Genomic DNA, 12,655 nt, shown 5'->3' with positions numbered 1-12,655 from the left:
TAGCTCGCATATGATCCTTGGAAGTTGCAGACGCGAATGCTGCTCCACGTAGGCATGGACGCGGCGGCCTCTCTATGGACGTGCTGGCTCCGGCTGCTGCTTACGCATTAGTTGCAAAAAACAGCTCTTGAGTGTTCCGATCACATGCATGGCGCTTGTTGGTTTTCTGAGGTCGACCGTCTCTGTCAAGCAAAAGATCGTGCCCGAAATGACGGCCAGTTGCTTGATTTACGGCGCACGCTATTGCCTGATTGCAAGTCATGTGGACAAATGTATGCATGCCCGAGTATGACGCGTGCACTGTCTCTGTACCACAAATTTTTGCCGTGATTCCTGATATGTGGTCCGTAACGAGTCGACGACTTATGTCTGCAAAGCCTTCTCCCAACTATATTTCTACAGGTTAATCTGACGAATTTTGGTTGGCAAAGCATAAATAATGCGTATCTTTCCAGTTTGTGTGTTGCATTAATTGTAGCGGGAAAACTAGAGGACAATCTTTGGTGCCTTGTGTCAAGGCAGCCCGTTGTATGCCGTTTGTCGTCTGAGTGAATTAATGAGTGGTTTTTTAGGTTGAGTAGAATGCTCGACAGAACTAAGGGGTAAAAAAATTTCAGCATTGGTTGCTGCTGTCACAATCGTGAAGGACGTTTCTCTCAGACGTTTGGGTTATTCAAAACACTGGCTTCAAGTCGCTATTTGTGAGTTTATCTGCTTTGCACGCGGTACACTGCGCAGCGCATCCACACTGACATACACGAAAGGCAGCTCAGCCTCTGCGGCCTCTCCCACCTGTTGCTCTACAAATACTTTGATGACCAGAAAAATGTGTAGTAAATTTGCTGTGCAAGGACCTTTCACCGAGTAATCAATTCTGTGAAGCGTCTGGCTAGCGTGTCTAGCGGCCGATGCATGACGAATACCGCCACGGTGTAGAAACAGGAACAAAGTTTCCCCAAAAGCGTGCATCTGGATGGTGTCTTGTGTTTAATTTTCTACATGTGAACTCTTATGCGTACTGCAGGCGGTACGAGCATTACGCCATCTAATCAACTCAAAGGCCAAGTTACTGAATCGTCTGACTGGGTGTGTCCTGATGTGTAATGGAATGTTACAGCACATAAAGCCATTGGTGCAATGCACCACTGTGCATTTGCCGTGAACCAATAATTGGTCCAACTCTGTGGTTTATTGTTTGTTGTCTTATGCAAGGAGCCTACAAAATATATTGTGTTTCTGTGGAAACCCTCTGATGCATCAACACCTTCGCAATTTCTCTTCAGGCATGCTTCAAACAACTTGGGGTCGTGGCTGATTTTGCTACGCAAGAAAAGTTATTGGCAGCCGTCTAGGTAGTGCAGCACTCCTCCTCGTTGCGGCAGCTTGTGCAGCTCTATCTTATCTGTACACTGTCTGGTTGGAAGTTCACTTTTGGCCCATAGAACGAAGCTTTCTCTCTCCATCTACTGTTCAGCAAACGCCTTGAAAGCTCCGCCATTTTTCTTGATTGGTAAGAAGCTTTCAGCAAGCTGACAGTTGCAGTGATTAAGTCTGTTTGCTGTGCAGCAAGTGCGTCACAGACATCTCGTAAGGCGCATTAACGATCGCAGCGACGGCGGGCTGCTCATCTAAGGTTCTGTGCTGCGTGATGTGAAGTTTATGCTCTTGTGTGCTGTGTTTCTTTGCTGATCTGCTGGTTGTTAGTGTAAAGGTTTTTGTTGCCAGGCAGTGCGTTAAATAGCGCAGAGTAAGAAGGCAAGGAAGCATAGATGTGGCGCTGAGGATAGGTACTTTTATGCAGCCAAACAAACTTAGAGAGCCTTTTCTTGAAGGTACCTGCTATGCTGCGTTTAAAGACTCTTGCCTTACTGCCATGATTGCTTCATGCGTGCCATGGCCACGCGAGTCTCAGGCGAATTTTCCCTTTTATACCGAGAGGGTAGCGTAGGATGCCAGCTACAAAGAAACGACAAGCCCTTCCCTACTATTTATGCGTTTATTGAGACTTCTTATATTCATATAATCACGACGTTTAGAAGAATTGCTGAACCTTCAGAAAGTGCGCCACAAATATCTCTGTAGCTGTGGAAGAGGCCAGGTCCCCTAATTCGCCAAATCCTCCATTTTACGCACAGATTTGTTGAATTCTAATGTTTGGTGCGGAATGTGCCACTATCTCATGAATTTTGTACCGAGTAGCGTATGCATGACTAGTAGGAGTGCGTCTGCAATTTTCGCAAAGTCTTCAGGTATGCGTCTGGTGAACAAGCTCAAAACTAGCTTAAGCAGTTTCATCAAATTATCTGGTAGCTCTGCTAACCGCCGAGATGCCTCGTGTGTGCAGGAAGAGCGCGCATGAGAGATTTGAGCGTTTTTACACTCAACATATGTCCGATGGACTTTTTTCGGTTTACTGTTCCTGTGATGTTTCGTTGTCTGTGGGTAAAGGCTTGCACTCAAGCACAAGTTGTGACAAAACAGATGCGTTTCCTTGGTGCTTGCCACTAGATGTTCTGAAAAGCTCACGTTGCTGTTGTTACTGCTGGAGACAATTTTGCTTGCATTGTCAGGCTGACATTGCCTGGATCCACTCAAGCGCACTGCCCCACAATCAATGGTGAGATGAAGGCAATGTACTTGTACACTAGTAAGTGCCGGTTGATCTCGTCACAAGCGCATAATCTTGTTGAATTGTAGTTGCAGATGCCTTTTGTGGCCTTAACACCTAGCTGATCAATAATTGCACATCGCGCAACTTCTGAATGAGTTTGAATATCAAGTGAATGAGTTTCGTTCAAAGATAATGCATGAACGTCTCCTGACAAGTCAAGCGCGATGGGCAATTATTATCTGAGCGGCGAAGTTCATGGCGTGCCTTGTGGTGTGATTCAACGATGTGTATGCAAAAGTAAATGCCATGCTGTGGACATAATACAGCGCTTAATCAGCGAGGCTCTGTACTTTGGAAGAGAGTTGCAATGTGGAGTACTACGTGTGCGTTGCAGAACATTACATGGCTTTTCAGGCCGTGCGTTGCGCGGTGCAGCTGTGTCCCGCTGACAGGTGTTGAGGAGTCGGCAACGAAATCCAGCGCCACTGGGTTTTGTGCAAGCAGCGTTATATGGAGACCTCGGACAACTTACAGCGCACGATGTTTGCAGTTTGCTCACTTCACCTCTGATGAGGTCTGGAAGGCTTCGCATTTAGATATAGTCCTTCCAATATATATGGAATGAAGACGCGTTCTGCGTTTCGGCGTCCTACAGGAGGCATGCGGAAGACGAAAGCATAATCGGAGTTGAATGGTTGATGCAGGTTTCGATGCGCCATTAGTGCTCACTTGGTGTGTAGTAAAAGACTTCTAAATCGGGATCTGTGCAACATGCTTCTTCCTTTCAAGTAAGTATCCGCCATCTGAACTCAGCAGGTCGCCAACAAAAGCTTGTAAGGTACCTGGTGGCCCCCCAGGATGTGTGTCGTAAATATGATAAGCGTTATCAAGCCAGACCGTCTTATTTCAATAATTACGATATTGCCCCCTGGCCTGCAGATATATTAAATTGGTTGACGAGATAAACCCAGTTAGTCGCTTCTAATTTGATGTGAGGTGCAACTCGCGGCGCAAAACGTCGTTCCCCCACCTTTTGTCTTTTGCAAGCTAAAAAGGCACTCAAAAACTCTTCCCCGCAAATTTGACTCCGTATCAACTCTTCTGGTTCTGTTTGTCATCAATTACGCTCCGAAAAGCCATGCCTTGAAACGCTATCCGACGCTGACATGCTCCCTTACTCACAGAGTGCAAACGAAGCATCCGGCTGCCTGCGTCGCATCTACGCAAGTTCCACTGCACAGCTGCGCTGAATCTGCACCTCTGTTGTTCGTGAATTTGTGTTTTGCTCGTGGGAGGGGATTTTGTCGCACTGTCTAAATTTTAGGAGAGTACTTACGAACGGTGGCCTTTCCCTTGATTGATTCAAGTTGTTCAGATAGCTAAAAGCTGCTGAGGTTTTAAATGTTCTAATATACAGCGCGTGCGTCATCCACACATCATGCATCGCACCAAGGGGTGCAGCTTCGATGAGGTGATTTTTTATGCAACAATTTTTTGGAGGGCTTTGGACAGCAGCGATTTACATAATCCCCTTTTGTGCCAAATTTAGTTCAAGAATTCTGTCCATGAACGGAAGTGGCCCTGTTGCCAGATAGTGTGTTGAATAGAGTGTGCGATGATGCAGCATCTGTGAAGACAATGGAATGCACAGAAATAACTCCTGCTGCTGAGTCCTTTGAATTAACATTCTCAGCTGAGCTTCTGACTCTTTAGTTGGCAGGCCGCCGTTAGACTGCTGTCCGTCATTTGGCTTGCTTTTGGCAAAGTTCTGAAGGTATTCTGCTTCCGGCCAGAAGCCTGCTTACTGTAATTCGCTATCTTAAATTCACGGGCCATCTGTTGTGCTCCCCTCTTTTACCGCATTTAAATGCTGATATCTTACAATGGAAAATTTTGACACTGACTACCAGACGGTTAGTGGCACAAGAATCCTGTGATAGTAGCGAGGATGGCAGCTTGTGTTGAAGCAGTCTACTCCTGGATAAGAACGTCCGCGGTCCATCTCCATACCACAGTTCATGTGTGTGTCATGTGTGATTGGAAGGACCAAAACCTTCAGTGTGTTATTTTGTCTGCCTAACATCTGTGCTTTCTTGCAAAGAGTGCACGTTGGCATGCTCGTGCGGCTAACTGCAAACGCAAGCGCCTCATTCTTAGAGGTACGAAAAGAGAAACAGTTCAACGGTGCGTCCTCTTGCGCATGCTGTTATTATGCAGCCATTTTCTTCCTTTCATGGACCTTTGGATCGCACTGAAAACGAAGAAAGGCGAACAAGGCTGCAGAATGTAAGCTATATGTCTCACAGGTGTCAACCCAATGGGCAAACATGCAAACTGTGCTTGAAGTAGCTCCTGGTAACTGTTACTCGCTCTCCACAGGCGCTTTGCTCTGGCCAACAGAATTGTTTCCCACCTGGTAAACCAGCACAGAGTGTTCCAACCATATTAATTTCAAACGCCTCATTCACGATGCACTGCGACTGAAGTCCACAAGCAGGGCGCACGTTTAACAAAATTGCTGCGGGCTCACAAAGCTTGCTTGGAAACTGAAGACAGGAACTTCGCTCCACTGCTGTTGTATCTTTGTGAAGTATTCACTTTGCAGCATTGGATACTCATGAAATATATATTTGCCAAGCAGAAAGTGTGTTGCATGCATGGGGCAGCCACGGGCTTCAAACACTATTCAGTGGCACACGGTAAGTGCACATAGTGTCTGCGCCAAACTCAGCAGTTGGTCTTCTATTTAGTCTCTTGTGCCTTCCACAAGCTATGCATGATCACCGAAGGCTGTTAAACTGCTCTGAGTGTTATCGTGCACAGTGGCTTGCATGCGTGCAATGTGCACGAAATGTGAGCACGCAGTTGAGGCAAGCGTGTATCTATCGTAGTCGCGCAAGAAGCGCCGTTCCATCCCTCGGCACGTTCATACGTATACTCTGTGCACATTTCAAAATTCAATTGGCACACAGCACAACCAGTTTCTTGCTATACCTTTGAAAAGAGCACTGCCTCATATGCAAGTGCCCGAGGCCAGGTCGTGCGTCAGCCGGGCCATTCGAGCCCAAAGCAGTATTTGTCTTACTGTGTTGTTGGCAGGCTATTTGTACTTGTACTGCGTGCTGCTGACTCTCGTCGGCTTGCGCAGAAGTCTGAGCTGAGTTCTTAATATATGCCGGACAATGCTGTGCTGCTCTTCAGGATGTAAGTGACTTGCCTTGTGATGCTTGTGCAGCATTGCTCGCGTGTGGCACTTCATGGTTCGGAGCACCAAATCTTTTTCAGCTTCAATGCGCACGCTTTTTTCAACAAAGCACACTTTTTCACACGCAGAAGTACGAGAATCTCCAGTGTTCAGTCACACAGCATGTGTCGTAGCCTGAGCCTCACTTTTGCATTGCTCTGTGTTCAACAGCTGCTTGCACGGTGCCAGCAGTGTACTAAAGAAACAGATCTCGCAGCCGCACCGTGATCGGGGAACTTTTGGGATCAAACAACACTGGGCGGACGCCTAATCGGCTTGCTTCATGTGTAGGAAGTGAGTTGCATAGTGCATGTAAACCAGCTAAATGCTTACAAAGTGCTATGCCGTTTGGATGTTGGAGCATGATGAGACGCGCAGCGCTGAGTGCAGATGCTGTTTTCGGCAAACATCCCGTTTTGCTAGATGTATCGGGCTATGGGTTTGACTCCCGCATTACGTCTGCGATGTTAGCTATCATAAAAATCCTATTCATCTCCCTTGACTGTATGCTGATGATGTTCTGATTATTTTGGGATGTGCACTGGAGTCATTAATCGCCGCAGTAGACATCTCTATACTGATGCAAGTATGAATATCGCTTCAATCAGGCAAGGCCATAAGGTGTCCGTCTGAGAAATAAAAAGGCTTCTTTTTGTGAAGCACAAGCATTTGCGAGCCCCCGGCCCCTTGGCGTCTGCTAAACCATGTGCCGAGGGAGTGAATGTTTGGTAAGTCGTATGCTGCGCAAGCATCAGATGGCAATTCACTTACATTTTGAGTAGCAAGACAGCGTTGTCCTGTATATATCGAGAACTCAGCTCAGGCTTCGGCGCAAGCTAACTAGGGTCAGCAGCACGCAGCACAAGTATGAAGCGCATACGAACAGCATAGTAAGACCAGTACTGCTTTGGGCTCAAATGGCTCAGCTGACGCACGGCCTGACCTCGGGCACTTGCATATGAGGCAGTGCTTTTTCAAAGGCATAGCATGAGGCGGGTTGTACTGTGTGGTGATTAAATTCTGGAATGTGCATGCAGTACGGCACTGGGAAGCGACAGCGTGTATGCGGTTGTGTTCTCAACAGAGTCGTTTAGGATATACTGGCGGCTCCGATGAATCAGCCGTTTTGGGCTCAGGTCGTACGTGCATTTCTCTGCAATGACCGTGAGATGTCCGTTTACAGTGCCAGACGTTAGTTGGTCTACTTGTTTACTCTGCATTTTTCAGTGCCAATATTAAGTCCTTAACACACTGAACACACCAAACTAAGAGTATTTAAAGTATGTTGAGCAAGACACACAATAGAATGCGAAATAAGATGCGTCCTGGGATCCGCTTCTATTTGAGCCTTGCTTTTTTTCACATCTTCAAAGAGCAAAATAGTCCTTGCAAGAAAGTCCTTTTTATGCCAGTTAGTGAGTCGCAAGAGCAGCACAACGCAGTTACAGAGCGGTTGTTTACTCTGACACTGACAGTGCCGCTTGGCATGTACTTTTCAATGGGCTGACAAAAATAACTTGCAACACGCACTGAATTAACAATACTTGGGTAACGTCGTGCATCATACGGCCATGGCTCACTACAACTAAGATACTACCCAAAGAATTGAGTGGTTTTTTTGAAGCAGTGATCAGACACAAAGCTACCTCGAGCCCGTGTCAGTGTTGAGTTTGAATCGGATTGCAAGCTGCATCTCGCGCAGCACTCGCTGTACAGGTTTAATGAGACAGAAGTACGTTCTCCTGCACGAACAGACACGTATTCAACTTGTAAAGATGCCTATACGCGTAAGTTTTCATTGCTTTTGTGAATGACAGCTGACCAATCTTGCTTTGTCGCATCGGAACTGTTTTTTGGTCTGAGGAGATGCATGGCACTGCTAACATTAACTACTGGATGTCTTCCAATTCTTCATACAATTGTCCACAACTTTAAATGAACAGCATGTGCAAACTGCACTGTGAATATTTTTAAGATTTTTTGTCTTCAGGATGCAGGGTACTTACGTAATCATTTTGAATAGTGATTCTGGCCTCGCCGCCTCAAATTCAGCGCGACAAGAAGTTATATTTTGCAGGAGCAAGTCTGAAATCATGGATTTTATAACTGACTATTTATCACGCGTTGCGTCTTGCGCACGTCGGTTCAACTGCTGTCATAGCGTTCTCTTCTGACTAAATTGCCTTGTTGCTCCATGATTTCTCCACATATCTTTGTGAAAGGCAGATTTGATCCTTTGTTTGCAAATAGTGAAAGTAATTTTCTTCACTAACATGAGATGCCAGTGTGTGCTGGCTGTCATCCAAAACAAAGTCACACGAATGATTATGGGCAGTCCCAAATGTCCTGCGCTATGCACATTAGTTATATGCACAAGTGTAAGCACTTTCAACACTCAAGAAGGTGAGGCTCACGCTTTCTAACGCTACAAATGTATAAATATGCGTGTGTGTGCCAGGTGAGAGCTCTGAGCTGTTCCGCTGGCCTTTTCTCGGGCATGACGATACCTCGCTATGTTCCCCTGGACATCTTCAAGTTGGCAGTGTAGCATGTATCTTCGGACTTATTGTCCTATTTATTGTAGCTTGCAACCGCTGAAAAATGTAATTATGCCTGAATTCTGCCATTCACGTTTTGTTGGGTAGTGTACGCTTAAGTTCAGCGGAAAAAAATCGTTGGCGAGAGGTGCCTTGTCGCATCAGTAGCAGTTTCATTCGTATCAAGGCCAAGAATGTTGCCGTTGAATAAGAGTTGGAAAGCTGCGGCCTACAGCACTCTAGAGGCTATGCTGTCTGAATACATCCTCCATACTCTAAGTTCTCAATAAGGAAAGTTACACTTTGCAAAATGGTAATGGCCGTGAAGCGAGTACGTGGCATCAAATGCACTAAACTATACATCAAACATCTCGCGTGCACGCTGGCAACGCATTTCCGCTTTAACAGCTCCTGCTTCCAGATCAGCATGTAAAGATGTAAAAGCACTTGCTATTAAGCAGGTAGATGCGGACCAGCTTTTTGCGGGAAAGTCATTGCAAGACAATTCTTAAAAGGATCTGAAAACTGAAGTCTTAAATGCCTTCTGGTATTGTAGCTCGCGCTGAAGCCGCATGTCTATCGTCGGTTGCTCGCTTCTGAGTGGCATAGACGAATATCCACAGCTTTTGTCTTAGACAGGCAGCTCATTCACGCCATGATCACAAAGGGCAGCATTGCGCTTGGCGACAAGACAAAAGCTGTGGATATTCTTCCATGCCACTCAGAAGCGAGCAACCGACTGGAGGCATGCGGCTTCAGCGCGAGCTACAATACCAGAAGGCATCTAAGACTTTAGTTTTCAGATCCTTTCAAGAATTGTCTTACACTGACTTTTCACTGGTCGCCCGCGTCCGTGAGCTGACTTTTCTCAAAAGTAACCTCAATTTAGCTACAGAAAGCTTGTGTAAAGGGAGTGGCTTTGTCACTATAGCTTGTAAGTGGGATGAAGCACTTCCGACGGTCACAGCGTAGTAGCTCTTAGTCCTGACGAGATACCATGACCCAGGCCGATCTCGCAATAGCGCAGAGGCTTGCTGCCTGGCGTGTATCTGCAGTATGGAATACTTCAGAAAGTAGCGCTGGTGTGTTCGGCTGCGTTGGCGACACCTTTTCCTTTCTGATGCGCATTATACAGCAGACGGCTTCCCTAGGTCTCAGTATTCATCATCGTGCAAGGCGCATGCCGTGCATTGACAAATGGCTCGTGCCATACTTGTACTGACCCTATTTCCCCAACCCTGAACACTCAGTTACAATCCTGTCTTGCTGATCTTTTCGTGATAGAGAGTAGAGCATTGGTGAGAGAACGCACAGAATGTTTATTTTGCGAGTTTTGAGTTGAAATGCCTACCGAGCATTGGAACGTATGCTTGGAGTCTACGCGTCTGTCGTCGTTAAATTTTGTAGACCAGAGAAATCTTGGTCCAACATATGCTTGCCTTTTGGCATTAAGAGACCCGCTTTTTCAGCTACACATCGAACTGAGCGTGGTCCTCCTATGGTTGATCCATTAAGACACTTTCTCTTGATGCTACAGAAATTGCTTGTGACACACCACCCCTGCTGCTGGACAGATGTGCACTGAAAACTGTAAAGAGTGAATTTCTAATTAGTAGTCACTCTGGTAAGCATTGTGTTGAAACCCACTTGCGAGTTTTATGCTGGAAGCCTGCGACTCAAAACGGAAACCCCATGCGCCCCTGTTACCAGTTGAAGGATGTACGTTGCATCGTTTAATATTGTGGCTGCTCCCAACAGTGGAAAATTTTGCCGTCCCCACCAAAGTGACAAAATATATGTCTTTGCTTTGTCTGTTAGATCATATCATGGTATCGGAGCGGCAGTCGCACGCCTTGCATCACCAAATTTGCGTCCGTAAGCAAGGCGATACAAGCAATGGGGCTACATTGAATATTTGATAAGGAGGGCTGTCAAGTTTGCAGCATAGTGACTAGGTGGCCACAGGGAGCGCTTGAAAGCAGGCATTCACGGTAAGATATGAGCTTGCCTTTGCCCCGTTCGTTAATGTCATCTACCGTGACTTGTTGCTTTTCTGCGATAACCAGAGAACGGAGCATCAAAGATAAGAGCAAAGGAAAGCACAATGCAGCTGAAGCAGAAAGTTTAGGCGTAACGAACATGCTTCGGCCTGTGGTTTGTGCGAGCGAACAGAGTTTTGCTCTTCTAGTCATTTATATGAGAAAAATTGGTGATGGTAGCGGGCAGGTTTGCAGGCGTGTAAATTTGTCACTCGCTATTTGAATACGAGGGCCGGGCACGGCTTGAGGGATTTTGCGCAGCCATGGCTACGAGCTGTCCAAGAAATTCCATGTGCAGCTTTTCACTGCCCTAATACGCGTGCTTCAATGCAATCTTCTGCGTTATGTTGTGACAATGTGGGAAGCGAACGCGGAAAGGTGTAATCGTCGCGCTGGTGTGTTCTTGTACACTTGATCGGGTGTTCAAAAGAACTAGTCTTCATATGAATATTGGTATCATATTTCGCATATCACGGACAACCCAGTGAGTGCGCTGGATCCAATGGATTCATTTGTGAGCAATACGCTCAGTGTCTATGCTGGTAGCTCTGTTGGTGCTCCCAGGGGGAACAGGAAAGTTAAGGAGCACCAGGATAAGGCAACTCGTACCTACGTTACCACGGCGCCAAGGGCTCTGTACGTTTATCAATCACAAGTGCTACAAATTATGATTTCAGTCCATTAACTTGACAGAAAGGCGCCTTTTGCGGGTTCCAATTTGTTTCAGGTGGGCGAGATGCACACCGTTTTGTCGCTACAAGTATTAAGCGACCTGCATTTTCCTTGTATGCGCAGCGAAAGCCGCACAGGTCATTAGAAGACGGCTCAAAATATAAAGCAACCGGCGTTTTTTTCTTCAGAGTGCCAAGGGAAAAGCTTGTGCTTCAATGTGATTTACCGGTCTTTATACAATATGACGCCTTCAGGGGCTGCAAGCACTTCAGGTGCTCCAGATACTTTGGCAACAACTGCTGGAAAAGCTAAGTATTCTGGTCCATTCTCTTTCTGGAACTGAGAAATATTGTCCGCCTAGATGCGTGAAATGTTCAAAAAAAGGGTTTAGCCACAGGCTTAGGGCGCTATTCAGTGAGCATACTTTTTGCATAATGAGCATCACCGTAGAGCTGAGGGCACTTAATTAGCATTGGCTGCGAACCAAAGCCTATTTTGCGTTCTCATAGTGCTACATTACGCTTGAAAATATCTGTGTCCGGGGTTGGCTGACCCCGATGGATACGGAAAGAGGCTAAGGGCGGCTCACTGCGGCAAGGGCAGCCCGGCCATTTTCCCCCGCCAAAAGATAGAGAAGCAGAGGTGGTTACGATAAGAGGACTAAGGGCCAAGCAGCAATGGCTACGAGGAGACGACGAAGGGATAATTAGTTAGCATTTCGTGGCTCTTCATCCGTACCTAAAACCCCGGCACACGCAGCCTCACCAGTCTACGCAGGAGAGAATTACTAGCATTCGCAGCTTCCGATGATCTGCGCTTCACTTGATTGGCTGTAATGTATAGTATGGGCAGTTTAGGTAGGTCCTCAACGTCAATTCCATGTTAATCTTGACGTCCAACGCCGACGCCGCTGGTGAGTTCAGTAAATGATCAGACACCAGAGCATTCTTGGATCCGCCGCTTCTGTTCCGTTTTTAATCACAAAAATTCTGCTGAGCCTATGAATACTTTTACAACTTCATCGCAGGGCGGCAGAGAAGCCGGACCCGTCGGCTGCAGCCCCTCCGACTTGCTAGGGCCCTGGCACTTTGACCTCCGTGTTTAGTTCATCTAATCGAAACAACTATCCACCCTGACTTTTTGCCCATGACCACTCTCGTATCTGTTTTAATTTCAAATCTTGCAGGCCAGGGGCACACGTTTTTCAGTCTTCGGATTCAATGATCCATCAACGGCCACTGACCACACCACCCCCCTTCCCTCTTGGCTGCCACGTGAGGCAATCGCGATTTCCAATATGGTCAGTGCAGCAACAGCAGCGAAAAGGTGACTCCAATTTTTGTGGTGGGGTGAACTAGTGAGAAATACAATGGCCAGTAACTGATGAAATTCGGAGCACTGTGTCCCTCCCTGCAGGCGATAGGACAATTCTTCTAGGTGTTGGTAAGCTCTTGCTTCGTGCTATATACGGTCTTATTTGCCAGGCCCACTCTCAGAGTATTCATTGTTACACTTTCGCCAGAACACGCGAAGAAGTAACAAGCTGCTGCGT

Source organism: Eimeria necatrix, genomic scaffold (genome assembly GCF_000499385.1).
Source record: "Eimeria necatrix Houghton genomic scaffold, Enh_scaff87, whole genome shotgun sequence".
In the NCBI taxonomy this organism is placed as follows: domain Eukaryota; phylum Apicomplexa; class Conoidasida; order Eucoccidiorida; family Eimeriidae; genus Eimeria; species Eimeria necatrix.
This window is presented reverse-complemented; position numbering follows the sequence as displayed.